This window comes from Caretta caretta, chromosome 20, assembly GCF_965140235.1.
Source record: "Caretta caretta isolate rCarCar2 chromosome 20, rCarCar1.hap1, whole genome shotgun sequence".
Taxonomy (NCBI): domain Eukaryota; kingdom Metazoa; phylum Chordata; order Testudines; family Cheloniidae; genus Caretta; species Caretta caretta.
In genome coordinates, this window is record NC_134225.1 from 13,637,950 (window position 1) to 13,662,625 (window position 24,676).

At 50.3% G+C, this 24,676-nt stretch overlaps 1 protein-coding gene across 2 annotated transcripts in view; it reads left to right on the plus strand.

The window, feature by feature from the left end:
• The first annotated feature begins 22,664 nt into the window (after positions 1 to 22,664).
• Positions 22,665 to 24,676, plus strand: part of VDR (vitamin D receptor) — a 128,395-nt gene continuing 126,383 nt past the window's right edge. For both annotated transcript variants that reach the window (XM_075121454.1, XM_048831816.2), the window contains exon 1: positions 22,665 to 22,714. The gene's annotated coding sequence lies outside the window, so the exon portion shown is untranslated. The remainder of the gene's footprint in view (positions 22,715 to 24,676) is intronic.

Here is a 24,676-nt window from a genome sequence, read left to right on the forward strand (position 1 = left end):
TCCGGCCCTGTTGCTGAGAAGTAGAACTGCGGGGAATTATTTGACTAAAACTTTTTTTTTCCCAGCAAAAAGAAGACAAAAAAAAAAAAAAGCAGATTCAGGTCAACCGACATTTTGCAAATTGTTACTGGGGGGGGGGGGGAGGGGGGGGAATCCCAAACAAAGTCTGAACTTTTTCCTTTGGAAAATGCCTGTTCATTGCAAAACTTCCTTCAGTTCTACAGAGAAAAGTTTTCAAATCACAAGGAACTTTTCCTACTGACTTTTCTCAAACTGCCAGCAAATCAGAAAATACACTGCTGGAAAAAGCTCTAGCCAGGGTGGGTTCCCTCGAGCCATTGTGTTACCTTCAGCAAACAACCTGCTATTCGAACCCCCATGCAGCAAACATTTCAATATACTCACACAAGGAAGCATTTCCCATTACCTTGTCAGTACAGATCTGCCTCATGTCCTTCACACTGAGATCAAAAGGTGATAAGGGACACAGAAGTACCTAGATAAATAGAGGGGTTTGGGGACCCTGTAGTGGTTGAACCATATAAAGGGATTTTTGAGGATGCTACTAAGGCTCTGCTACCAGCAGGTGATTCCTTAGTTCAAGCAGTCTGATACATACCTTTTTTTAGAACCAGTGGTCCTGGGTTCAAGTCCCATTAGCGACTCCCACAAGAGCTCGGCCCAGGGTGATTCAGTGGGGGAGAGAGCTGGTTAGGAATTTGTTGACAAAATGGTTTTTCCACTGGAAAATGCCAATTCAGCAAAACCGAAACTTTTTGTGGTAATGCACTCATTTCAACGAGAAAGATTTCTCAGGTCCAGGATAGAAAATGAAAGGAAAAGGAGCACCTTGCAATAGCCCTGTGGTTATGGTGCTCATCTGAAATGCGAGAGATCCTGAGTGCCCTAACCAGCAAGCTATTCCCTGTTCAGGAGTGGGCCTCTTTCCTCTTGGAGTTGTTCCACATTGTAAAAATAATCATGGAAGCAGCAATTTGAACCTGGATCTCTCCCCTCACAGATGAATGCCATAGTCACTGAGCTAATGGCTGCTCTGGAGTAGGGCTCTCTCTTTCGGACTTTTCACCAAAAAAAAAAAAAAAAAAAAATTTAAAAAAATAGAAGATAGATGGGATTCATGGGAAATCATTTTGAACTCTCAAAAATTTTGCACAATGGGAAAACTATCTCCTACCCAGCTTTAGTGGGGAAACATCTTGTATTAATGGGATGAACCATTGGGATCAGAGAAGAAATGTAGCCAAAGGGCAGTCATGCCTGTGGCACAGTCCCAAAGCCAGCTGAGCTAGGAGAAATCTGTGTCAATTCAATAAGCAGCTCTACTGAACTTGTTCACAACAGCAGCTCTCTCCTCCACTGGCTGAATTCTTCTCTGGCCCCTGTACATCTGAGTGATGTGAACGGGCCAGAGTGGTGTCTGTCGGTCATGGTCTTCACAGTCCACCCTACTGTGCTGTGCACTCATCCCACAGGCCCCTGAACGCAGAGAGATTCCTGCGTATAGTTTGTACAGCTAGTAAATTTTGCAAATGCATGATCATTACCAGCCTTCTCATGGCGACGCTTACCCGCCCCCATAACAAGCACTATTAAAGCAATCACGCAGGAGTGGGAGCAGCCATTAAAATTAGATCGTTAAAGTTGCAAAACCATTTCCGCTCTCACGTGCTCGTAACTCTCACCTTCTGGGACAAACTTTTCCAGCTTTGGTCTCCACCGGAAAGTGATGTTTCTGGGAAAGTTTGAGCACAATCCCTTCAGCTGTTTGGGTGTTCGGAGAGTTTGAGGGATGGGTGGGGGAGAGATGTGCATTTTCCCCCCATTATAAAAAAAAAAAGTCTGTTCATTTCTCTTTTTGTAGGGTCAATAATCGCTGCCTCTCTCTCCTGTTTGCATTGCACCTCTAATGTCAGGTTTTTGCTAGCTGAGGCACTTTTATGGCCCCCATCACCACAGTATCGGACATCTGAATTTATTCTCACAGCATACACATGAGGCCTGGCAGTGCCATTATCCCCAATGAACGGATGGGGAACCAAGGCAGACAGGATAAGGATCAGAGTTTTAAAGATATTTAAGCATCTAATTCTTTAAAAAAAACTTGCCCTAATTCAGGCAGGAAAAGGACTTAAACACAGCTCTCCCAAGTCATAGGCTAAGGTCCTAACCACTAGGCCATCCTTTCTCTCAATGAGCCACCAAGGATCAAAGGAGAAAAGGGCTGAATTTCTTGAATGTTTAAAAAAAAAAAAAAGAATTCAGAAAATGATCAAAAGGTTGGGCATAAACAAGCAAAAGACACCGCACCCGTCTGTATTATTTATATTACTCTGGGTTTGTACAGCGCCTAGCACAATGGGCCCTGTTCCCTAGGCATTACAGAAAAGCCAATAATAATATTGCCATGCAGATGTCAAATTCATATTATTATTATTTGTTTTCCATAGTGCCTGGGGGTCCCAGCTGAGCTCAGGGCCCCATAGTGCTGCACAGACAGGGTGGGAGATAATCCCTGCCCTAAACACAGAGTCATCTTTGAGACCCCAATTAGGAAAGCACTTAAGCACCTGCTTAAAGTTAGGCAGGTGCTTAAGTCCATTCTGATTAAGCAAAGCATTCATGCAGTGCTTAATTTGCACCAGGGCTTGCCAGGGGGCAGCCTTGGCACCTCTAGGCTTGGCAGTTCATAGTCCTGGCACCTCTTGGCTTGCTGCATCAGTTATGAACGTAAAAAAATTACTTAAATTCCAGCACCTAATTGCTTGAGCCCCGGCACTTCTTTCATTACAAATTAAGCACTGCATTTATAGAATCATAGGACTTGAAGGGACCTCTCGAGGTCACCTAGTCCAGTCCCCTGCACTCATGGCAGGACTAAGTGTTATCTAGACCATCCCTGACAGGTGTTTGTCTAACCTGCTCTTAAAAATCCCCAACGATGGAGATTCTACAACCTCCCTGTGCACATGCTTAGGTCCCAGTGAAGTCAATAGGACTTCAGCACTTGTGATTGCATGCTTTGCTGAACCAGGGCCTTAATAAAGAAGGCAGGGTGCATAGGGGATCATTTTGGTGGCCTGGGAAATATGGGTTCTTGGAACCGGCTGCCTGTATCAGTTCATTTTGTCCCATGAGTTCCCAGGCGCCTTACCATACTTCACTGTCTTGCCATCCATCGTTGTACAACAAGGATGTGCCCATCCAGAATTAGTCATCCATTCTGTTCTGCATGCAATTATAGCCTCGGCAAAATTAAAACTTGGCCCTGTGATTACACAACAGAATCCCCATGGGTGTGGGAGAAGGGAAATAGATTGGCATTATAGCAGGGGAGAGGCTGAGAATGTGTGACCTGGGGCAAACCAGTTGCTAAGAACTGGATAGGATATGACAGAGCAAAGGAGACCGATGGGACAAACCTGGAAGAAAAGGCCCCGAAGAGGGTACAAAGACACAAAGAACAATATAGGTGACAGGTGCTGACAGAGGCAGTGTGATCCAGTGGACAGGGCACTGCAATGGGAGTCAGCTGCTGATCAGCAGTGGGATGTTGGGTGAGTCACTTCCCCTCCCACCCTTAGCCTATTAAGATTGCAGTCCCTCTGAGGATGTCTCTCATTGCATATCTGTACAGCATTGAGCACGGTGGGGCCCTGATCTTGGAGGGGGCCCCTGGGTGCTACAGCAATCAGAGAAGGATGGTGTTGTCTTTGGTAGCCAAGAGATGTGCTTCTGCCTATAGATCTTAAATCTGACCAAGGGAATTCAGCCACACGTAATCTGTTCGCTGACGAGCCAAATTCATGCGTGAATGTGCAATACTTGTGAAGGTGGATGTTCACATGAGATTCGCTCACATATCTTGATATCTCCTTGTGCTTTTCAAATCAACCTTTTGGAGAGCAGAAACGATGCCATGGGATCTCCGGCGCTCAATCCCACAGCAAGAAGAGCAGTGCTGTACAACTCCCGTGAAATCTGGAGCTTTCCTTAAAGCCCCTAGACCCCGGGTTCATGGGGCTGTATGGGGGAGTCTCGCCTTGTGTTTACAAATATAAAGCCATTTCTAGTGCTCATGGCCACTACGGAGGAAAACTGGGAAGCATGAAGCAAGGGCACCCTGAAGGTGCAGAAACCAGACTGTAAATAAAAAGAGCCCAGTATTTATCATTTTTAAAAATCTCTTGGTTGTTAAGCCAATCTCATGATGTTTGAAAGCTTGAGGTTGACAATACTGGAAGAGCAAGTTATGAGCAGCAAATGCCTGAAGCGATCGTTGCTACAAATAGCCTACAAGCCCTTCAGGGGCTGAAGCACGTTGGTAGGAACCATCTAGGCAGCAAAGAACAAAGTCCTACAAACTGAGGTCTGTTCCTGGCAACGCGCTGAGTTTGCTTCCTGTATGTGGAACGAATGGATGGATGCCAGAGCTCATGTCTAAAACCTAGAGACCTGGCTTTATAGGTTATAAGCGCCCCCCCCCCCCCCCCCCGTAGAGACCATGGTGATCATCTAGTGCAGTGGTTCTCACCCTGGGGGTAGGCAGGGGTCTTCCAGGGGGTACGTCAACTCATCTAGATATTTGCCTAGTTTTACAACAGGTGACAGAAAAAGCACTAGGGAAGTCAGTACAAACTAAAAACAGACAATGGCTTGTTTATACTGCTCTATATACTGTACACTGAAATGTAAATACAATATTTATATTCTGATTGATTTATTTTAGAATTAGATGGTAAAAATGAGAACCTAAGCAATTGTTTAGTACTAGTGCGCTGGGATACCTTTGTATTTTTATGCCTGATTTTGTAAGCAAGTAGTTTTTAAGTGAGGGGTATGCAAGACAAATCAGACACCTGTAGAGTGACCAGATGTCCCAATTTTATAGGGACAGTCCCGATATTTGGGGCTTTGTCTTATATAGGTGCCTATAACCCTCCACCCCCGGTCCCAATTTTTCACCCTTGCTATCTGGTCACCCCAGACACCTGCCAGGGGTACAGCAGTCTGGAAAGGTTGAGAGACGCTGATCTAATTTGACCTCCTGCATAACACAGGCCATGGGACTTTCCTGAACTAATTCCTGTCTAATCTAGAGCAGATCTTTTAGAAAAGCACCCTATCCTGATTTAAACATTGCCAGTGATGGAGACTCAACCATGACCCTTGACAAGTTGTTCCAATGATTAGTTACCCCCACTGACAAAAATTTGCACCTTATTTCTAGCTGAATTTCTCCAGCTTCAATTTTCAGCTAACCTCTTGCTTGGTCAGCTCCACACTCCTCCCTGGATCTTATCTCCACAGTCATTTTGGTTTGTCTCATTATCCCACCAATCTAACCCCAACATCCCAGCCTGGGGTATTTAAGACCCCCTCTCACTGACGAGTTCATTTACCGAGGCTGCAAGCAGAGATCAAACAGTCACAGCAAACCAGACATTCTTCGACAAACAGGTCTTCCTGCATGAAGTGCATGACTCACTTATGGATGCATAAACATCTTTGTGCTGACACAAAGTTCAGGCTGAATCAAACCTGTCTATGACTTGTATTGCTATACGGGTCAGAAACCTGACCCTTCTTACAGGCAGACTTGGAGCGCCTAGAGGCATCCCATATGCACAGTCAGCACCAAATCCTGAGCATAAAGTGGTTTGACTTTGTGCAAAATGTCACAATCACGCAGAAATCTACCCTTCCTTCGGTTGCTTATTATAATCAAAAGCCGCTTTGCATGCTCTTCGACCATGTCGCCAGGAGGGAGAAAAACACCCCAGCAGGCCATGCTCTCAAAACTACATCGGCAAGTGAAGGGCTGCATGCCCTGACCCTATCTGGCTCTTCCCCCGGGGCCACCCCAGAGATTCATGGATTTGCAGGATTGAACCAGATCTGGGAACTTCACTACAGAATGCCTGGTTCACTGCCATCAGCCATGGTCACTCTGGGAGGCACAATGGTTCTCAGCCATGTATGTACTTTTGATAATGATCTCATTCACCCCTAAACCAAAGCCAGAGATAGTTAGGCTGTGCACATTGCCAGGGGGTGTTAGACGCCCAAATCCCAGGCCTACACTACACTAGGAAGCTATGGAAACATAGCTATGTCGGGTGGGAGTAAAAAATTCACACACACCCCTCGCTGACATAGCTATGCAGACAAAACCCTCAATGTAGACATAACTATGCCAACAGAAGTGTGTTCCCGTCACCTTACCGAACGTTGTTTTGGATACATTAGCAGATGTTGCATCTACACAAGGGGGCTAGGCCAGCATAGGCTCTGGAGCGTAGACATGGCCCCAAGGAAAGTCAAAGGAATCTGGGCAACTCCCTCATTTCTGTAGTCTGCCCCTTGTATAGTCATTATAGTGTTATCCTCTTGTGATATTTGGTGTTTTCCTTAAAGCCCCGGCTCCTGGAGTCATGGCAGTATGGGAGAATCTCACTTTTCATTGAAAAAGGTGAAGTACATTTCTAGCTCTTATGGCTATAGAGAAAAGCCAACATATGTGATCTCTAAAATCTCCAAGCCCAGAAAGCAAATAAAAGAACCTCAAATGTATTATTTGTGTTAAAAGTCTCCTGATTTTTAAGCCAAGTGTGTGATTTTGGGAGAGGCCTGACGTGTAATTTGTGAACCCTTGGAGACAGAGACACCAGTGCAAGGTGGCTGCAGATCAATACCATTTGGTGTTGTTAGCATTTTACTCTCATTTTGCACAAGGTCCAGGGCAAGGGAGAATCTGCCTGGCTGTATTTCCCCACACTGAGGCTGTGAAAAGTTGCTTATCCCCCAAAGTCTGTCTTGCACAATTATAACTAATGTTCACCCCAGCTGACTGCAAAGTTCTGAACATTTTGATTGACTTTAAGATTTATTTTTCTGATCGGCACCATTAAACCAATTTAGAAAAGTTTAGCAAAATTTCCAGGGCAAATTAAAGCTGTTGAACTTACTGTTTACGGTTCATAGCTAGGAGAGCAAGGACTTTTTTTTCTGTTGTGCTGATGTGTCAGACGCCTCTGCTTTCTCTCCTGATGTAGGTTTACTTTCCCCACATGCAGTCGGGGCCATAGGACCCATTACTCCTGGGGATCGGGGGCCAGAAGATGTGTGAGACATTCAGCCAGGCCAAATTTTTCAACCACTTTTTTTTCGGAAAAAAATGCAGATTTGGTGATACCAAAATGTTCTGCGAATTTGTGCCAGTTTCGCATCATTGCTCATTTTGAAAAAAACATCCCCCAAAACTCACCAAAAAAATCAAAATGTTTTGTTTCCACATTTTCAAAACAAAGTTTTGATCTTTCCCTTTGAAAAGACTTTTTATTTAGACATTTCCTTTAACCTTTTTTTAAATGTTAAAAAAATCTAAATTTAAAAACTTTTTTCTGACTTTTTGATTTGCTGAAAATTTTAAAAATGTTTTCTATTCAATCTGAAAAATTCCTCCCCCACCCCTTCAGTTTTCTTTGGGAATTCCCAACGAACTGAAAATTCATTATTTAGCCAGCTTAAATTCTAGCAACATTTAACTAGGGTTACCTGAAAATCCCCTCCCAATTTTACACAGGGGGCTCCAAGTCATAGAATTCATAGATTCCAAGGCCAGACGGGACCACCGTGATCATCCAGTCTGCACGCTGGCACATCACAGGCCACAGAACTTCTCCAAAATAATTCCTAGACCAAATCTTTTAGAAAAATATCAAATCTGGACTGAAAAATTGCAATTTGCAGATGCTTTTGCAGACATATGTCTGAAGAATGAAAATGAGGAAATAGTTTAAGGATTTGAAATCTATGAATCCATAAATAACCCTTTGCAGATTTATGTGGTAGTCCCAGTGTTTCCAAGTCTCACAATATTAGGTGTTTTCTTAAAGCCCCAACTCCTGGAGTCAGGTGATTATATGAGACTTTCAGGTTTGGTTATTTGGCAGTGGGGGAAGGTAAGTCTCTATTCCTCATGAGTGCAGAGAAAAAATTGAAATCATGAACCCTAAAGACTCCAAATCCAGAAGGCCAATAAAAAGAACACAAAATCTGTCTGCAGATGCACTATTGAGGCCAAATTCTCATGTGGTGTAAACCAGGACATTTTGGGGACTTAATTGGGACTTAAGTACTGCATAGGCCTTGTGCTGGGTCTCTGCATTGGGGTGAGAGGAGGTAATTTTCCTAAGGGACTGGAAGATGTCAGGAAAGTCCTGAGGTTAGAAGAAGAAAGGAGTGTCATGTCTCTGCCAAGTGGTAGCAGATCTTGGGACCCTGCATGGCAGTTTCCCAGTGGAGGAGAAATCAGTGAAGCAGAGCCTGGGTATTTTCTCAGTGTAGCTTGTTGATTCACACTAAACACACCCGTCCTGGAACAGAGGGGGTCACAAACAGCAGGCAGGCAAATCCCCTTTTTCACAGGTCTCAGTCCAGCAACCAATACCTAGTTTCCAGGAAGCAATGGTGCCCCAGAAATGGACTCTAGTTTGAGAGATTTAGGCTAAGAACAAACTTTCCTGCTGCTCCCAACAGCTCCTCCAACAAGAATGTGCATCGCAAAACTAGCAGTAACACAGCATTTCTTCAAAGACTGTACATTGCTTGAATGCTCAGAACTAACCACCTGGGGACTCCTGCCATAACAGTATACATGGGAAAAAGTGGGGAGTCATGTGTTTAGAACTTAAAAGAGGAAGGAAATTAATTCATGGATGGTAGGAACAGGGACAGTCAGAGGAAGGGAAATTAATGGGAATGGAAGATCCGAATCTCTTAGAAGAGCTCAGCTGTGCAATCTAAACAAGGGCACATTACAGAAGTATAAGGTGTGCAAAATAGCCCAGAGTCTGCAGGAAACATGGTTAAAAACCAATGCAAAACAGGGCTATTGCAAACCCAGATTCATCAAAATTAGTCATCCCTGCAGACAGAAAGCCCGGCAGATAATTAAATGCTGGAACCATCTTACTGTATTTAAACAGGTAAAGGCACGAGTTACAGATTGCTACAACCCCCAAAGGCCCTTCCTTTGAAGGAAGCTTCATGAGAGCAAAAGCAACAGGACACGAGTTCCTTCTTATGAAGGAGAATTTGCTCAGGGCTACACTGTGCACCTGGGAACTGACTGCTGCCCCGCCCTTTAAGAAAGGGCATTGTGCTCCCAGGGCCAGATCTTTGGGCAGCTCTGGGAAGCGGATGGATATGTCTATGGCTGTGCCTTTTCCTGGGCTCTCCTGGGAGGGCAAGGATTCCAAATGGAAAGGCGCAAGTTTCCTTAAATTCCCCCTCCCTACATACACCTGTGACAGCTGCCATCTGAGGGTATGTCTAGACTGGAACCACAGGGTGTGGCTGCAGCTCATGCATTAATCAAGCGAGCTAGTTCAGGTGCCAGAGCAGTGACGTTCCAGCTGCATGCATTTGCTCCATGAGAAATTACCCAGGTTTCTGGACAGTCTCGTACAGCAGCGGCTTCACTGCTCCGGGACCCTAGATTAAAGCTATCTAGGGTTTGTCCACACAAGCTTCAAACACACCCAGCGATTGCAGTATACAGCTACACTGAGTCAACAGCAGGGCATTCCAGAGCTGAATGCCTAAACTGCTTCAGTTTGAGCTAAAGAGCCAGGCTTTGTAGCTAAGGCCTGTGACACACTCACATACTTTGTAGGTCAGGCACAACAAGGGACACACTGACCCAGGGGTTACACATGTGCCCTGGGGCTGCTGGGCACAACCAAAGGATGAAATTCTCCCAGGCCTGCTGCATCTTTTAAGCCTAGGGTGACCAGACAACAAATGTGAAAAATCGGGACGGGGGTGGGGGGTAATAGGAGCCTATATAAGAAAAAGACCCCAAAATCGGGACAGTCCCTATAACATCAGGACATCTGTCACCCTATTTAAGCCTCACGGGCAGACCCTCTGCATTCATGGGGTAAAATTCACCCCAGCTCAGAGCAGCCGGCCAATTGTCAGTCCTAGGTCAGCAACAACTATTCTGATAATCTAGCCCAATCTCCCACATAACACAGCTCAGAGAACCTCTCCCCGTAATCCTTGCATTGATGCCAATAACTTGTGGAGCTGGAGCTATAGCTAGGGAGACCCCGCAGTGTAAACCAGTCACTCTTCCTCACCATTGAGAAACGTTCCCCAGGGAACTGCACGCAGCTTGGCAGCTACCCATGGGAGCGGTGTGTGGGGAGAAGCTGGGAGGGGTGGTGACATGGAGGGCAGGAGGTGACAGAACAGCCAGTGCAGCAGATCCAAGGCTGGTCATTTAAGTAGAAGGTTTCAGAGGAGCAGCCGTGTTAGTCTGTATCCGCAGAAAGAAAAGGAGGACTTATGGCACCTTAGAGGCTAACAAATTTATTTGTTAGTTTCTAAAGTGCCACAAGTACTCCTTTTCTATTTAAATAGAAGTTTCACACTGGTTCCTTAACATAAGGCCTTGCCTGTATACAACCCTTAACTTTCAACTGGTTTCAAAATCAACTGGTCTATGTGCAATGTTGTATTTGGTTAACTAAAGGTGTGGTTTTAAACCAATTCAGTGCAACTTTGTGGGTGCATGCTTTGAAGTGTCCATAGGTGGTGCTAAATCAATATAAACCGGATTTTAAACCGGTGCAAGCTAAATTGATACGTACAAGACAGATTTAAGGGTATAGCGACATTGAGATCAAAGATGTGATTGCAGATATACCTGCACGAGCTTTAATCTAGCTAGTACGGCTAAAAACGCAAAAAGATATGGTGGCATGGACCCTGGCACTGGCTAGCAACAGAGCATGTACCACGGGGACCAGGCAGATTAGTACAGCCGAGCTGAAGCCCCTGGGGCCGTGCCTTCACAGCTGTTTTTAGCGGGTCTAGCTAGCTTGAAGCTAGCACAGGTATGCCCACCCGCAACCACACCTTCGATTGCAGTATAGACTGTCAACAAGGGGATATACTTCCTGGGCACTGGAACTAGGGGTGCTGCTGCACCCCCTGACTTGAAGTGGTTTCCATCCTATCCAGGGTTTAAAGTTTGGTTCAATGGCTCTCAGCACCCCCACTGTACAAATTATTCCAGCCCCCCCATACATTAGTTTAGCCAAACTGATTTGAAATGGATTTAAATTGACCAGTGCAAACCTTGTGTGTAGACAAGCTCTCTGTTAAAGCAGTGTAAACCCCTGTGTGGATTGGTTTAAAAAAATCACACCATTAGTTAAACCAGAGCCACTCCTGTGCGTGAAGGCATGTCGGGGTTGAAACATTAGCCAAACCTGGTCAGATAGCATGAGAACGTTTCAGGTTTTCATCACATTTTCTGGCGATATGGCTAGAAGTGACAGTTGGCTCCGATTGGTTGGCCGTTATGAACAAGAATGAGGTCATGCCAATAAAACTCTAATAGCGCTCTTTGATCCCATTTCTGATTTAGTAGGGGAAAAGGTCATTGCACAGGGACCATATTTGGCTTTGTCAGGTGTCTGATAGAGAACCATGTAATTGATATAAAGGATCGCAATAAAGAGCACTTAGGAAAGAACTTCACAGCACAGATTTGAAGTTAGTGCTCGGACAGGAAATTGACCTCTGCGGTACAGAGATAGCTATTATACTGTATTTGTATATACCGTATTTGCAGATGTAGCCTCCCCTCCCCCGCCCCCCAATAACTCTGGAGTCTCATTGGCCGGGAACTGTGGCCAATGGGAGCTGCGGGGGTGGTGCCTGCAGGCAGGGGCAGTGCGTGGAGTCCCCTGGCCTCCACCCCCAGGGGCCACAGGGAGGTGCCACGAGCGGCGTGGGGCCAGGGCAAGTAGGGAGCCTGACTTGGCCCCGCCACCCGGGAGCCACCCGAGGTAAGCACTGCCTGGCCAGAGCCCACACCCCAACCCCCTGCCCCAGCCCTGAGCTCCCTCCCAGAGCCAGCACCCCAACCCCCCTCCTGCACCCAAACTCCCTCCTAGAGTCCACACCTCTCTTGCACCCCAACCCCCAGCCCCAGGCTCAGCCTGGAGCCCCCTCCCACACTCCAAATCCTTCAGCCCCAGCCCAGAGCTCACCCCCCTCCTGCACCCAAACCCCCTCCACCAGCCCGCTGAATGTGAGTGAAGGTGGGGGAGAGCTAGCGACAGAGGGAGGGGGGATGGAGTGAGTGGGGTGGGGCCTCCGAGAAAGGGCGGCGTCAGGGGTATTTGGGTTTGTGTGATTAGACAGTTGGCAACCCTACCTACACGCCATTGTAATAATCTTTCTACAAAATATGCCATGTGAGGTATCATTTGAAAACTCATAACTCACTGGTCAATAATATCATGATGAAATGTGTGTAGCAATGTTAAATGTTAAAGTTCTGAATGGGGTGCTGGAACAATTTGTATAGTGGGGGGGGAGAGCCATTAAAACAAACTGTGAACCCTGTATATGGTGGAAACTACTTCAACTCAGGGGGTGTGGCAGCACCCCAAGCATCCCTAGTTCCAGCATCTAGGGGTCTAAATCCCCCTGAATAGTGTTGGTAGCACATGTTCAAACCCACGTAGCCCCGGTTAGGCAGGACTGGTCAAGCAGGTCTTAAACACAGGAATGTGTGTTCACCTCAATTTTCATATAAGTTGTAAACAGGATCTTCTGACAGTGAGGGGGGGGAAGACAGGAAAAAAGACAAATCTGCATTTCAGACAACAGAGGTGAGAAGAAACAGCGTGCACCGTGTCACCTTCTTTACTGTCTGAATGAACTTGAATTGGGGTTAGCCCTCAGGAAAATGCATTTCAAAGGGTGACTGAACTATAAAGGTGAGGGGCAAAAACACTCCAAGTTATCTTTCCCTATCCATCTCTCTTCTTTTCACCTAAGAGGACGAAAGAAACAGCCATTGGACTTTGGGGGCCAATCCTGCCTGAGAGTTTGGTCAGTAATGTTACTGGAAACATGCGGTGAGGGACTCTAGTTTGTTACGTTTGTAGTTAAATACATTTGTTTCATCCTTCAATCAAAACTAATCCAGTGTTATGAACAGAGTGGTAACTCTATTTATGGTTGCAAACTGTTGTATGTTGATCCCCTTAGAGGGGCAAATAGACCTAATATATCTGGACTGTCAAAGAGAGGGCTGGACAGTGCAGAACACCCGTTTTGGGGGGAAAATCTGGGACTGGAAGTGTGTTGGGGTCACCTTGCAAATAGTAACCAAGGCTGCTGGAAGCCAGAGCATGGCTGGTGTTTGCTGACAGGCTGCTGGGGTCAGAGTTGCTGGACCAAGGCTGTGGCTATATACAGACACTCAGGCGTGACCTGCATGCTGTTTGGCTGTCTGTGAGGAGATCATGTTCAGAGCTACAGCAGCAAAGCATTGTGAGGCACACCAAGTTGCAAGGCAAGCCCCTCCCTGGTCTGGATTGCACCCTGGAATGTCATATAGGGAACCTGGCTGCATTTGGAGGGAGAGCCAGGCCAAACTGAAGAAGCAGCCCAACTGGGCAGGAGTAGGCTGGCTTACAAAGCCAGGAAGTTTGCTGCAGGGAGAGAGGCTGCAGTCAGTCTCTGGGAAAGGACAGGAGAGAGGAAAAGGGAGAGAGACTGGAGAGGGAGCTTGCCCCACATTCACTCCACAGAGGCAGCTCCTGTCCCACGAGGCTGGGCCCAGCTTCCAGCTCTGGGTGTTGTGAGCTGGAGCACCGAGTTGCATACCAATCAGGTTTGGAAGTTTATTATAAATCAAATTAAACCAAAGGTAAATGGAATAATGTCATATCTAGTATACAAGGGAGGCAACAGCCAAGCTAGGTAGGTTAAACCTTACAGAGACAGTCCTGGTAAATGGGAGATCACAGTTTAAGCATTCCGTGTGTCTGTCCCATGGGCTCAGCCATTATCCCAACCTCTCAGTTCCTGAAATCATAACGGTCAGTGATACTATTCCAGTCCCCTCTTCTGAGGGTCTGTCACTTACACTCTCAGTTCCTCTAAAGTCTAGGTTGCGAACGTTATCCCCTGGTGCCTGCTAATCTATCATAGATTATGCAATGGATTTTGAAGCCAACACACCCTCCCCAGTAGATCTCCCAATATTATTTACTAATGCATGAACAAAGAGTTTTTCATCTCCTGTTATTTAAAATACATCACTTCAAAGTAAGTCCAGGAACTGTTTACATACCACTTGATAATAACGACATCTAGGTACTGTAGTGTAGGTGTACATTTGTAATGAAGAATAAAGGGAGGGGGGGTGTCCAAAGGGGACGGCCCAGGCCTCTGGGGCTGCTGACACTTAAAGCAGCTATGAAATCTTTACTGGGTGGTCAGGTAGAGACAAACAACAAACCATCGTAAGTCTTCTGACACTGAACTAACTCTCTGCTGTGTTGTTATAACTGTACCCAGGCACTGTACAAAAGACTGATAGTGCCAAACTCTTGTACAGTTGTAGTAACACAGCAGTGAGTCAGTTCAGTGTGAGACTTAATTATGATGATCACAACAGTTAAAAACCCAGGAAATCTCCTCCCAGAAACCTCAGCCCTCAAGTGAGCCCCTGCCCCCTTCCACCTCACTCCTTCGCCTTCCTGCTGGCTTGAGGCTTCTTTGGAGGAAGGAATTTTAGGGTCTTACCCTCTCTGCCCCACATCCAGCCCAGCTCCCCCGCCCTGCTGGGTCCCTGGGAAGGAGTTGCCATCGCAACTCAGAGCGGGCAAGACCAAGCATGCTTCCCCCATCCCTCCCTACCAGGCCAAACTAGAATAGCCGAGCTGCCTCACCCCACCTAACACCTTACCCCTCCCTGCTAGCTCAAGGCTTCCCACCAGTCCCCAGAACCGAGAGGAGCTGCCGCAGGTTCAGCAGGCTGAGTGGGACCCAGCTGCTGGCCATGCTCCCAGCCATGGAAGATGCACATGAAATCAGGGCATTGCTGTGCTAAGTGCTGTAAGAACAGATAGTAAAACACAGTCCCTGCTCCAAAGAGCTGATCGTTGAAATAGACTCAGGGAGGAGAACCAGAGAGGGGATAGGATTCACCAGAGGTCACACAGAAAGTCAATAGCAGATCAGGAATCACAACCAGGTCTCTCGGGGGCTCATACAGTGGCCTAGCCACTAGACCACACTGCCTCTAAACACAAGGGTGGGCAAACTATGGCCCGAGGGCCACATCCGGCCCTTCAGACATTTTAATCCGGCCCTCGAGCTCCCACCAGGGAGCGGGGTCTGGGGCTTGTCCTGCTCCAGCTGGGGAGCTGGGTCGGAAGCTTGCCCCGCTCTGTGCATGCCATGGCTCTGCGCGGCTCCTAGGAGCAGCAGCATGTTCCTCCCCTCCAGCTCCTACGCATGGGGCAGCTAGGGGGTTCTACACACCGCCCCTGCCCCAAGTGCCACCCCTGCAGCTCCCATTGGCCGGGTACCATGGCCAATGGGAGCTGCAGGGGCAGTGCCTGTGCAGAGCTGCCTGGCTGTGTCTCCACGTAGGAGCCGGTGAGGAGGAACATGCTGCTCTTTCCGGGAGCTGCTTGAGGTAAGCGTTGCCCAGAGCCTGCCCCCCGCCCAACCCCCTGCCCCAGCCCTGATCCCCCTCCTGCCCTTCAAACCCCTCGGTCCCAGCCCAGAGCACCCTCCCATACCCCCAACCCCTCATCCCCAACCCCATCCCAGAGCCCTCCTCCCCCACCCACCCCCCTGCCCCAGTCCAGAGCCCCCTCCCACATCCTGAACTCATTTCTGGCCCCACCCCAGAGCCCATTCCCCCAACCAGAGCCCTCACCCCCTCCCACACCCCAATCTCGTGAGCATTCATGGCCCACCATACAATTTCCATACCCAGATGAGGCCCTTGGGCCAAAAAGTTTGCCCACCCCTGCTCTAACAGAGTGTAGCTTTGCTGCATCCACTTACCTAACTACGTATTGACATGCTATCTGGAACAGTCTTCTCCTCAGACATCTCCTGTGTGTTATTTTTCTACTGCTACTCATATAGTCAGAACGGGTCCATTCTTGCAACAAGTGCAGTATCTTTAAACAAGCTGTGACCCATCAAAGCCTCAAGGTTACTCGAGCCCTCTGCTCCGGCAAGGGGACCTGGCTCCCTGACCCAATTAAAAACCTCTGCTCTGACTGACCACAGTTGCTCTAGTAGGACCAATAATAGGTGAGGACAGATTGCATGCTGCCAAGCTGCTGTAGCCTGGAGAACAGGCTGGGAACAGAACACAGCCCACAAAAAGAAAAGCCATTGTTGCCAGAGTAGAAACAACACCCCAGAGTTTTCCCCTGATTTGGAGGGCAGTTAATTATAATTATTTATTATAGCAGGGTAGCCAGACAGGCAGCTTTGGCCTGAGGCAAAGCCCCTTTAAGAATGGGCCTGGGGTAGAGGGGATGATCAGACCCAGCTGGGAATGGGTCTGACTGCCCAATGGACACCTGATGCCAATAAAAAGCTGAACGCACCACCAAGGTGGGCTGAGTTATAAGAAGCAGGTGAACGATTGGCCCATAGGAAAAGTAGGGAAGAGTTGGCTAGGAACAGAGTAGGGGCTGGTAATGTGGCCCCCTGGGTCAGAGGACAACTAGCAGCTGGATGCTGGGGTTTGCTAAAGGTTGTTGGTGCAACTAGTAAATGGTGCCCTGCAGAAAGGGGAGCCCAAGCCAGACCCTTGGTTTGGTGTTTAAATCTTCTAGGGTGGGAGAGACCGAGCAGTAGCCAGCATTTAGTTATTACTGTTGCAGTACTATCTAGAGCAGTGGTAGTCAATTTATTTGTCAGTCTAAATTTCTTGGTCAAGGTATAGTTGAAGTCTAGACTCCAGAGAAAATTAATAATGATAAAAAAGCAAATAAAAAGAGAGTTTGGGGTCCATTCAGAAGTGCCTGGTGATCTGGATTTGTCCTATGGTCTGGCTATTAGCTCCCCCTGATCTAGGGCAGGGTGGAGGGCAGCACTTTCTTGACTCTTGTGTTAGGTGCTGTATAAACTTGTGGGTAAATGACAATCTCTGCTTGCAAAAAGTTGATCATTTAGAATAGTGGTTCTCCACCGTTGCCATTGTAGGACCTGTCTCCTGCATGGCTGGGCCTCCCATTTAGAAATATGGGAACAGCAGGATGGTTGTGATGCCCTGATCCCTTTTTGTGATCCTCCAGGGGTTGCAGCAACTGGGCTCAGAACCCCTGATCTAAAAGGCAAGAGGTCTCAGTTGTGTGAGACAAACAAGTGCGGAGGGCAAAGTCCTGCTAATAATAGTATGTTTTAGTACAGAGTACCTAATTCATAGATGCAAGGGGGTAGCAGTGACCCTGGTTACTGCAGCTGACCAGATAGGTGGTGATCCTATCCCACCATCCAAAAAGCAGCTTTAAATGTGGTGTAGACAGGCTTGGTGAAACAGCGCTTTTCCCATTAGAATGGGATGCATGTTGGGGGCTCTGCTGAGAGGCTCAAGGAAGTTTGTGAAGTAGGTGCTGATTCTTTCATGCACCCTGGGCCTAGTTTTCTGTTGCCCTGCATGGTGCAAAATGCACTCAGAATGGCAGTATTGCACCTTTGTGCAAAATGGGTTAACGGGTCTGGAGTCTGGGTATGTGTTTGGAGGTGGGAGTACAAAACAGCAATACGTTTGGCAGTGATTTCTGAGCTGCCTGGGAGGTATGGAACTTTTTTTATTGTATCCTTTTTCAATCCCATTCTTGGGCATGAGTGCCAGCAGCTGCCATGCTGAGCCATGCCAGGTAGCCAGCAGGGGAGAAGAAAAACACTGCAATTAAGAGTAGGGACACTGAATTTGTATAAGTAGGAACATTGCCAGCAGATCAAGGGACATGATCCTTCCCCTCTATTTGGCATTGGTGAGGCCTCATCTGGAGTACTGTGTCCAGTTTTGGGCCCCACACTACAAGAATGATGTGGAAAAATTGGAAAGAGTCCAGCAAAGGGCAACAAAAATGATTAGGGGGCTGGAGCACATGATTTAAAGCCCATTCGTAAAGGGGCTTTGCCTCAGGCCAAAGCTGCCTGTCTGGCTACCCTGCTATAATAAATAATTATAATTAACTGCCCTCCAAATCAGGGGAAAACTCTGGGGTGTTGTTTCTACTCTGGCAACAATGGCTTTTCTTTTTGTGGGCTGTGTTCTGTTCCCAGCCCAGGAAATCTGATGAGGTTCAATAAGGATAAGTGCAGGGTCCTGCACTTAGGACGGAAGAACCCAATGCACCGCTACAGACTAGGGACCGAATGGCTAGGCAGCAGTTCTGCGGAAAAGGACCTACGGGTGACAGTGGGCGAGAAGCTGGATATGAGTCAGCAGTGTGCCCTTGTTGCCAAGAAGGCCAATGGCATTTTGGGATGTATAAGTAGGGGCATAGCGAGCAGATCGAGGGACGTGATCGTTCCCCTCTATTCGACATTGGTGAGGCCTCATCTGGAGTACTGTGTCCAGTTTTGGGCCCCACACTACAAGAAGGATGTGGATAAATTGGAGAGGGTCCAGCGAAGGGCAACAAAAATGATTAGGGGACTGGAACACATGACTTATGAGGAGAGGCTGAGGGAGCTGGGATTGTTTAGCCTGCAGAAGAGAAGAATGAGGGGGGATTTGATAGCTGCTTTCAACTACCTGAAAGGGGGTTCCAAAGAGGATGGCTCTAGACTGTTCTCAATGGTATCAGATGACAGAACGAGGAGTAATGGTCTCAAGTTGCAGTGGGGGAGGTTTAGATTGGATATTAGGAAACACTGTTTCACTAAGAGGGTGGTGAAGCACTGGAATGGGTTACCTAGGGAGGTGGTAGAATCTCCTTCCTTAGAGGTTTTTAAGGTCAGGCTTGACAAAGCCCTGGCTGGGATGATTTAACTGGGAATTGGTCCTGCTTCGAGCAGGGGGTTGGACTAGATGACCTTCAGGGGTCCCTTCCAACCCTGATATTCTATGATTCTATGATTTATGAGGAGAGGCCGAGGGAAATGGGATTATTTAGTCTGCAGAAGAGAAGAATGAGGGGGGATTTGATAGCAGCCTTCAACTACTTGAAAGGGGGCTTCCAAAGAGGATGGATCTAGACTATTCTCAATGGTATCAGATGACAGAACGAGGAGTAATGGTCTCAAGTTGCAGTGGGGGAGGTTTAGGTTGGATATTAGGAAACACTGTTTCACAAGGAGGGTGGTGAAGCACTGGAATGGGTTACCTAGGGAGGTGATGGAATCTCCTTCCTTAGAGGTTTTTAAGGTCAGGCTTGACAAAGCCCTGGCTGGGATGATTTAGTTGAGGTTGGCCCTGCTTTGAGCAGGGGGTGGGACTAGATGACCTCCTGAGGTCCCTTCCAACCCCGATATTCTTGGATTCTATTGACAGAGGCAGGGCAGCCCTGGTCTAGAACTTACTTGCAAAAATATTCACTATTCTCACCTGCTCGGAGAGGTACCTGAGACAGACCCTCTTACCAAGGGCTAATTCGGTTTACACTGAGGCGGTTTGCAAAACCACTCCGCATTCCCAAACTGTCTCAACTGCTCACATTAAAAAGTTCATTTATTTGCAACCACTTACTTGAAAGCTTCCTTTACCTAACGGCCTTCCCCCGAGTCATCCGCTATAGCTGTGCGAAGCCTTGGGAGAGAAGGAGCTCTGTGTGCTCGTACAATGTACAGTCATGGCACACATGCGGCTGATAGCTGTGAATGGAGCAGAGAAAGCACAGGTCCCTACTGGGCGAAAGGAATAACTCTGCAGACTGTCAGGCTCCTCTGTTTGATATGGGACAGCTAGACTAGCGGAAGGGTGTCAAACATACAGAGGCTGGAACTGGCCTGCAGGCTGTATCCATGTTGGGCAGCATTTTGGCTCTTTTTTTTTTTCCTAGCCCTCCTGGCTTCAGAGATACTTGGCTCCCATTGGGAAGGTTCACTGCGGTGGCCATCCCTGCCTGAGTCTGCAGAGAGCCTCGGGGATCAGTCAACTCCCCCCTTTCCTGCTAATTTGATTGGGGCAGCAAATCTACATCTCAGTGATGACACTTTATGAACTGCTTCATGGCTGATTATTTTGGCAGCTGGAAGGGGGTGAGAGAGAAGCACATGGGGGGGGCGGGGACACTGGATGGTGACTGTGGAACTGGCAAAGGGAAGGGGGGACAAAACACGGGGGACAGCAAGACAGGGCTGGCAGAGGTTGGGAGGAGGGCTGGGGGTGGCAGGGTAGGCCTGGTGGAGGGTAGGGGAGCTTGGGGGTGAGAGCTGGTGGAGGGAAGAGGGGCTGGGGGGCTGCAGAGCAGGGCTGGTGGAAGGATTGGGGGGCTGCAGGACAGAGCTGGTGGAGGGAAGGGGGTTGAGGGGCTGCAGGGCTGGCAGAGGGAAGGGGGGCTAGGGAGTGGCAGGGCAGGGAAAGGGGGTGGGGAGTTGGGAGTGGCAGGGCTGGCAGAGGGAAGGGGGCTGAGGGGCTGCAGGGCTGGCAAAGGGGAGGGGGATTGCAGGGCTGGTGGAGGGAAGGGGGCTGGAGGTGTGGCTGGGCTGGCATAGGGAAGGGGGGCTAGCAGAGGTAAGGGGGGTGGAGGGTGGCAGGGCTGGCAGAGGTAAGGGGGGTGGAGGGTGGCAGGGCTGGGGGGTGGCAGAGGGAAGGGGGGTGGTAAAGGGAAGGGGGCTGGGGGTGGCAGGGCTGGCACAGGGGATGAGGGCTAGGGGCTGGCACAGGGAAGGGGTGGCAGAGGGAAGGGGGCTGGGGATGGCAGGGCTGGCAGAGGGAAGGGGGCTGGCACAGGGAAAGGGGTGGCAGAGGGAAGGGGGCTGGGGCTGGCAGGGCTGGCAGAGGGAAGGGGGCTGGGGGCTGGCACAGGGAAAGGGGTGGCAGAGGGAAGGGGGCTGGGGATGGCAGGGCTGGCGGAGGGAAGGGGGCTGGGGGCTGGCAGAGGGAAGGGGGTGGCAGAGGGAAGGGGGCTGGGGATGGCAGGGCTGGCAGAGGGAAGGGGGCTGGGGGCTGGCACAGGGAAGGGGGTGGCAGAGGGAAGGGGGCTGGGGGTGGCAGGGCTGGCACAGGGGATGGGGGCTGGGGGTGGCAGGGCTGGCAGAGGGAAGGGCCTGGGGGCTGGCACAGGGAAGGGGGTGGCAGAGGGAAGGGGGCTAGGGTGGCGGGGCTGGGGATGGCAGGGCTGGCAGAGGGAAGGGGGTTGGGGGCTGGCACAGGGAAGGGGGTGGCAGAGGGAAGGGGGCTAGGGTGGCGGGGCTGGGGATGGCAGGGCTGGCAGAGGGAAGGGGGTTGGGGGCTGGCACAGGGAAGGGGGTGGCAGAGGGAAGGGGGCTAGGGTGGCGGGGCTGGGGATGGCAGGGCTGGCAGAGGGAAGGGGGTTGGGGGCTGGCACAGGGAAGGGGGTGGCAGAGGGAAGGGGGCTAGGGTGGCGGGGCTGGGGATGGCAGGGCTGGCAGAGGGAAGGGGGCTGGGGGCTGGCACAGGGAAGGGGGTGGCAGAGGGAAGGGGGCTAGGGTGGCGGGGCTGGGGATGGCAGGGCTGGCAGAGGGAAGGGGGTTGGGGGCTGGCACAGGGAAGGGGGTGGCACAGGGAAGGGGGCTAGGGTGGCGGGGCTGGGGATGGCAGGGCTGGCAGAGGGAAGGGGGTGGCAGAGGGAAGGGGGCTAGGGTGGCAGGGCTGGGGATGGCAGGGCTGGCAGAGGGAAGGGAGCTGGGGGCTGGCAGAGGGAAGGGGTGGCAGAGGGAAGGGGGCTAGGGTGGCGGGGCTGGGGATGGCAGGGCTGGCACAGGGAAGGGGGTGGCAGAGGGAAGGGGGCTAGGGTGGCGGGGCTGGGGATGGCAGGGCTGGCAGAGGGAAGGGGGCTGGGGGCTGGCACAGGGAAGGGGTGGCAGAGGGAAGGGGGCTAGGGTGGCGGGGCTGGGGATGGCAGGGCTGGCACAGGGAAGGGGGTGGCAGAGGGAAGGGGGCTAGGGTGGCGGGGCTGGGGGTGGTAGGGCTGGCAGAGGGAAGGGGGCTGGGGGCTGGCACAGGGAAGGGGGGTGGCAGAGGGAAAGGAGCTGGGGGTGGTAGGGCTGGCAGAGGGAAGGGGGCTGGGGGCTGGCACAGGGAAGGGGGGTGGCAGAGGGAAAGGAGCTGGGGGTGGTAGGGCTGGCAGAGGGAAGGGGGCTGGGGGCTGGCACAGGGAAGGGGGGTGGCAGAGGGAAAGGAGCTGGGGGTGGTAGGGCTGGCAGAGGGAAGGGGGCTGGGGGCTGGCACAGGGAAGGGGGGTGGCAGAGGGAAAGGAGCTGGGGGTGGTAGGGCTGGCAGAGGGAAGGGGGCTGGGGGCTGGCACAGGGAAGGGGGGTGGCAGAGGGAAAGGAGCTGGGGGTGGTAGGGCTGGCAGAGGGAAGGGGGCTGGGGGCTGGCACAGGGAAGGGGGGTGGCAGAGGGAAAGGAGCTGGGGGTGGTAGGGCTGGCACAGGGGCTGGGGGCTGGCACAGGGAAGGGGGGTGGCCCGGCTGGGAGTTTGAGGCGCTGGGGGCAGGGACAGAGGCAGGAGAGACGGAAGGGCACCGGCAATTTCAGCCGGCGGTGGGGGGGGCTGGGGGCGGAGCTTGAGCGGCGGGGGCGGGGCCGTTCGCGGCTCCGGTGTAGTGGGGGGGGGGGCGGGGGAGCCGGTAGCTTCCAGTCAAAAGGCGGGCGCGGGGTGGGTGCGGGGAGCAGCTGGCGCTGGGGCACCGGGACGCGCAGGTACCGAGCCGGGCGTAGAGTTGCCCCTGGGGCGGCGGGCTCAGCTCCCCCGCGACGGCGGGTTCTGAGGGGTCCTCGGGGGGGCTGGCTGGCTGTGAGGGGCCCCCTGGGGGGCTGGCTCGGAGGGGGGGGCTGCCTGGCTCTGGGGGGCTGGCTCGGAGGGGGGGGGCTGCATGGCTCTGGCGGGCTGGCTCGGAGGGGGGGGGCTGCCTGGCTCTGAGGGGCCCCCTGGCGGGCTGGCTCAAAGGGGGGGGCTGCCTGGCTCTGAGGTGCCCCTCCACCACGGGGTTGGGCTCCCCCCCTCTCCCTTTGGGGGGGGGTGGGTCAGTTTCTCCCTCGTGCAGCGGGGTAGGCAGCTTTCTGCCCCCTTGCCCAGGGGCTGTGTGAGGGAGTGGTGGTGGTGGTGGTGGTGGTGGTGGTGGGGGGGGGGGGGGTCTGAGTTTCCTGACACCTGGGGGGCCTGGCTTTAACCCCTGCCAGGAGTGGGCGAGGCCTCGGAGTGGGCAGGGTCGAGGGTGAGTCTTCCTCCCCCTTCCCTCTTAGAGGTTTTTATAGCATGGTGGAGGGGGGGGGGGCTCTAGAAAATACTCTGTAAGAATTTAACCCCTGCCTACACCCTTCATGCACTTGTAGGTTCTCTTAACCTCGCCCCCTCACAGGTTGTCACTTAACCAAGCTCCACTCACTTATTAATCTTTCCTCCCTACTGGATTCCTCCAGCCCCCTAATCTCTTCCATGGCTAATCACTTGAGCTCCTGTTGCTTTGTCAATTTCTTTCTGGTATCCTGGTGCCCAGAATTGATTGCCATATTCCTGGTGTGGTTGTACAGAAGGCCTCACGCACCTCCTTGTGCCTAAAATTGCATTAAGCTTGTTTCCTTTATTTTATTTTGCAGCCGCGTAGCAATGCAAGCTGATGGCTAATTTGCTGTCTATGCTTGTAAAGAAGGGCTTTCAACATTACTGATTCCTTGACTGCTTGTTTCCGTGAAGGATCTGATTTAGATTTTCCCTTCTCCGCCCCCTCCGCACACTCCAATACACTAGCTGCGTTTTTCTAAGTTGAATCTCTTAAAACTTTTTGCCCATGTATCTAATCTCTGTAGAGACACACGCACACACCCTGTGTTTCTCCATCCCCAGTGGTGTCTGCAACTCCTTTCCATTTAATAATCTAAGAATGTCAATTCAGTTTAATAAGACTTTAATGGGATTACAAGTTATACAAGTGTTGTCAAAGAGTTAAGAAAACCCAGACCCCTCAGGTATCTGTTAGGGGTGGGCATAGCCCACCCAAGATAGTTACATGCTGTGTTTGGGGTTTGATCGCCATGTGGATGCATTAATATTTTGACAGGTTTCAGAGGAACAGCCGTGTTAGTCTGTATTCGCAAAAAGAAAAGGAGTACTTGTGGCACCTTAGAGACTAACCAATTTATTTGAGCATGAGCTTTCGTGAGCTACAGCTCACTTCATCAACATCTGATGAAGTGAGCTGTAGCTCACGAAAGCTCATGCTCAAATAAATTGGTTAGTCTCTAAGGTGCCACAAGTACTCCTTTTCTTTTTTTATTAATATTTTGCTTACTAACTCTTCTAGATAATTAATGAGCATATTAAGACATGTCTTAACACTGGTTTCTCAGTATCTCTCAGTGTGCTACTTTGCTACTTGTCATAACCATTTTGTGTATGGGTTTCCAACCAGCTTGCAATCCACAGGAGTTGCTCTATCTGAGCCAATTTGAATTAACTTCCCAATTGAGATTTTGTGAGGCGCAGTATCGAATGCCTGACTAAAATCCAGATTGAATCCCTGCGTTCTCTTTCTCTAGTTCTGATAAACTCTAGATTTGTAGTGACTTGTTCCAATATATTTCTAATGATAAAAGTTTGTCTTATTGGGATATAATTGCCAGGATTTGTCCTCTTTTGCGAGGGATAAACTCCCCTGTTCATAA